Genomic DNA, 4,568 nt, shown 5'->3' with positions numbered 1-4,568 from the left:
TGAAGTTTGAGTTAAGGTTTATTTTGTAAAATTGTATTTAATATAAAATGTGATTTGAATTTATTTGATTGTGTTTTAATTTGATGACGAAGATTCGAGCAATGTGGCGTACGCCAATTATTCGAATAATCGAAAGATAATGAGGCGAACGCCTCCTATCCTCTTATCATTTGAAATTTAGAATTTAGGACTTAGGATTTGTAGTTGATTTAGAAAATGATTTGAAATGTTATGGTTTGATGTTTTAATTAAATGACGAAAATTCGAGCAATGTGGTGTACGCCAATTATTCAAATGATCGAAAGATAATGAGGCGAACGCCTTCTATCCTTTTATTATCTGAAAATTTAGAATTTAACAGATTTAGAATTGGTGATTGATTTTAAAAAAATGATTTGAAATTGGTATTTAAAGCGATTTGATTTGGAAAAAGTGATTTGAAATTGGTATTTAAAATTTAATCGGGTGACAAGAACTCGAGCAATATGGCGTGCGCCAATTATTCAAGTACTTGAGAAATAGTGAAGTGAACGCTTCTTATCTCCTTTTCATCCCAAGCTTTATGTTAAAAGAGAGAATTTCTTTTGAAGTTAGATGGTTTGGAAAATGATTTGAATTTGTGTTTGTTGAATAAATTATGGTGAATCGATCATCTACTCGGTTAATTAATAACCAAATAGGTCTCATTGTAAGAAAGCCCAAGAGTAAGCTATGTGAGGTTGATGGCGATGCTAAAAGCGATCGACTTACAAGGGTGTTTAAAAGTGGGCTCGATGTTTGAATCGAGAATTGTGTGATGTGTTTTTGAAATTGGTTTGGGTTGATGATGAATTGAAATTGAACTTGTTTATTATGAAAAGATGGTGGAAAAGAAAATCCTTTAATTATTAAATCATCAGAATTTGATTAAGTTAATTAATTAAAATGAATTAATCAAACAAAAGTCCAATTAATTAATTTTTAAGAAAACAAATGAAAATAAGTGACAATGTTGATTTATTAACGGAATATGTGTTCAAACCGGTTTATGCGAGATAACAAGGATTAATGTTATTCACGAAATCCAAACGCGGCGAAAATACTCTATTGATTTATTGAAACTTTTGATGGTATATCGACATGAACTTGTCGAACCCATTGGATAAAAAAAGAATAATAATAATAATAATAATAATGCAAAATCATATTTACATCTCACCTACTTAAGAGGTGTATAATGATCAATGGGCCTGCTGTATACAAGAAAAACCTAAACAGACCCTTTAAACCACAAAATTAATCCCAAACGGGAAACCTCTCCTTTTTATCGATTAGGCTCTAGATTTCATTCACATATTTATGAATAATGCCATGCTATTATAATATTACAACCACAACATCCTCTGTGATTTTGATGCAATAGGCCAGAACAATCAATAACCATAATAATATATTATGCTTACCAAATGTCACCATATCTTAAAAGAAAACATGATAGTTGCAATAATTAGAAGAGATACATAGGCAGATTAAATATAAGACACAATACCAAGCTTCGAATGAAACTGAATCAAGCACAAGTAAAATCAAACCTTAATATACAAATATAATGCTAAACCACAAAAAAAGCCCTAAACATACAGCATCATTAAAACAAATTAACGCTACAGTCAAGTGAATTGAGACAGTGAAATGAAGAGTGACACAACTACCTCCAAAACCCAGATCGTATGAAGAAGGCGAAGGGGTTGTTGTGAGATTTTGCAAGCTCCAAGGCGTGTTGTTGTGGATAGTCAAACTGGATGAAACTCAAACGGGATAACCGAACAAAACCAAGGTCACTTGCATCTACGTAGTGCTAGATTAAACAGAGTTACCGATCTAGACTCGAGTGTTTGCCATGGGTTGTTTGTTGTTGAGTGGCTTGTTTCCGGGGGAAGTAGCAACCGCGCCGGCGTTTAAAGAATCAGTGGAGATTGAAACGGTGTTGGAAGGTGTAGATGCGCGGTGGTGATGGTTGTTGCTTGGAAATCGCGAAGATTGATGGCGATCTGAGATGTTGATGACGGTGGAAGGAGGTGAAGTGTTGGTTGAAGGTGATGATGAAGAAGACGATGACGGCGGCGAGTGGGTTTTTGATTTGTGGGTTGAGGTGGTGTTTGTGCGGTGGCAAAATGGTGGTGGATGAAGGGGTTTATGGTGAGAGGTGGAGAGGAAGAGAGATATGAGTGGTAGCTTGAAGAAGAAAAAGGAGATGGTGATGGTTCTGTGTGTGGGAAGTAGATCGGAGGGTTTGGACAGACGGGGTACGGTTGAAGTCGGATTTCGGCAGGGTAACGGTATATTTCTTCTTCCTCCTTTTTCAATCGACTAGATCCTGCTTTTATAGAGTGAAATGAGGTCTTCAAATCATGAGCTGGAAAATCTTGGATAGGATCAATCCGTTAGAGGGAATTTTTCTTCAGATTTGGTGGGGACCAAAGGTAAATCTTCACCTTGTTGAAAGCAAATTCAATCTTGTATTTTTGTCTGTAGTGAGGTATTTGTATCTGTCAATTTGGGTGGTCCCTATTAGTATTAACAAACCATTTTCATGTACTTATTTGACAGATTTTTAAGTACTCCAATACTCCCTCAAACTTTGATTTTCGGTTTGAAAGTCCAAATGTCAAATTTTCATTGTTCATGCCTTGCTTTGGAACATGAAAGTTGCAGAATTTATTGGACGTGTCTTTAACCCTTGTTTTATTTTTGGTAACAGGAATATCATTTCGAGTCGATATGCTATCACTTTGAGCTGATACGCAGATGCTGACTTTGTCGCTACCTCAGGGCATTGATAGGGGTTGGTTGATTCCTGCAGGTCTGCGGGAACCACTTGATATTCTACATATCCAAGACACGGCAATGTGACCTTCGCGGCTCAGTAAGTCAACATGCTATTGATCCAATACCAACTATGCTTTTTGGTTTGCTATAAACTATTCAGATTATATTGCACCTTCTTCGGTTAAAGTCCAGTTTGAAACCTCCTTTCATACACTCCATTCATTAATGCTGGTGTATCTTAATACTGATTGGAAAAATTGTGATTGATCCCGGTTATCTTGTAATGCTAACGACTTTGTTTTCTCCTCAGGTTACATGTAGGCTCGGTTTGGCGGCAAGCTTCCAAGAGGATTGGCAATGTTGCTGGTATCACAACCATACAGCTTAAACCATGTATCTCGTGGTGTTGTATGATAATGGCACAAGCGAGTTCACTCCATGTTGATGGTTTGGTAACCGGTTTTCTTTTCATGGTTCAGCATCTGTCACGGTTCTGTTTGCATGATTCCTATGGCATCCATTATGCCATTTTTGTTTTGGAATATCATTTGTTCTGGTTTTGGTATAACAGAGATTACTTCTTTCACCTATGCACAGATCTTCATGGTTTCATGGGTGTTTTGTAGGTTATGCTCATTAAGCGGTTTATGTTGGTGGTCTGTCATCTATATGCGCTGCAGGAAATGCTTTGGATTTTTGTTTGGGATGCTTTGCCGGTGTGTGAACTGTTTCGTGAGCTGTTTGTATGGCAGGTTACGGCATAGTATTATGAATCTCTTACTGTTTTGACAACTTTGGACGTCCGAACCTCTTGGGAATCTATTGAATGGATTTGTTATATTGCAGGGTGCTGTTATGCCGACATAAGTTGGCGGCTAACTTCAAGTTTTACTTCACTATTTTGCTTCTGTTTCGATAGGTAATGACCATAATCTTCACCTCATACACCGTAAATTTTACGTGACCGTTTTCCTGCTATTGGTGTAGATTGACAACTGACCATAGTCCGACTCTAGCATGCTTTCACTTATCCTACCTTTTTTTTTGTGCACTACTGTAGGAGCAGCTGTTGGTTTTGAAGGAGTGCATCATCTACCTTCTCCGCAGGAGGTTTCGGCATTTGGGATACCAAGCTTGGACTGATAGCATGTTTGGATCGTGTATAAGTTCCCTAATTGTATGTGTTTCTGAGTCCGTTTGAATCAATTGGAGAAATTATGAGCGCATTTATTTGTATGTAAGCATGCCTTGGCTGGCTTTGTATGCATTTCGTTAACAAATGACTTGTCTTTGAAGAAATCAGAGCAGGATCAAGTAGTCATGGGATTAGGTTGAGTATTATGGTGGTCAATGTAAGCTTGTTGACTTGGTTTGATTAGTTGTCCGGAAGTCAGTTATTCGTAATGATAGTGAGACTTGTAATTCTTTGAATATGTGGGTTTTGAATGATTGGTGTGTAAATTTTTGACATTTAGTAATTGTTTAAGAATGAATGGATTCAACTGACATTGTATGGGAATGGCTTGACTTGACTTTTGATAATGCCATATATTGAAAAAGGCACATGTATTCATGACCATCCATGCTCAAACAAATGAAAGAAAGCATGACCAAACCATTGGATATGCGTGGGGTGGTATAGGATTTTGATGAAATCTTATACCTTAGCATGGACCAACTGGGAATGAGACCGCATAAATCAACGAACACAAAATGAACAAACTAAGAGCAAACCAGGTGTATGAAGTAATTAGGTGAAA

At 37.0% G+C, this 4,568-nt stretch overlaps 1 long non-coding RNA gene across 2 annotated transcripts; it reads left to right on the top strand.

Annotated features, from left to right (window-relative positions):
* Positions 1-1,197: 1,197 nt before the first annotated feature.
* On the top strand, positions 1,198-4,314 carry LOC127075186 (uncharacterized). Of its 2 annotated transcripts, XR_007786237.1 has the most exons (6): positions 1,198-2,462; positions 2,741-2,905; positions 3,119-3,260; positions 3,435-3,560; positions 3,655-3,727; positions 3,869-4,314. It is a non-coding gene; the product is annotated as an uncharacterized LOC127075186 (long non-coding RNA). The 2 variants fall into 2 exon arrangements; XR_007786236.1 differs by having other exon boundaries at positions 3,119-3,560.
* The last annotated feature ends 254 nt before the right edge of the window (positions 4,315-4,568 follow it).

Source organism: Lathyrus oleraceus, chromosome 4 (genome assembly GCF_024323335.1).
Source record: "Lathyrus oleraceus cultivar Zhongwan6 chromosome 4, CAAS_Psat_ZW6_1.0, whole genome shotgun sequence".
NCBI lineage: Eukaryota > Viridiplantae > Streptophyta > Magnoliopsida > Fabales > Fabaceae > Lathyrus > Lathyrus oleraceus.
The sequence above is the reverse complement of the archived record's forward strand: the minus strand, read 5'-3'. Positions and strand labels throughout refer to the sequence as shown.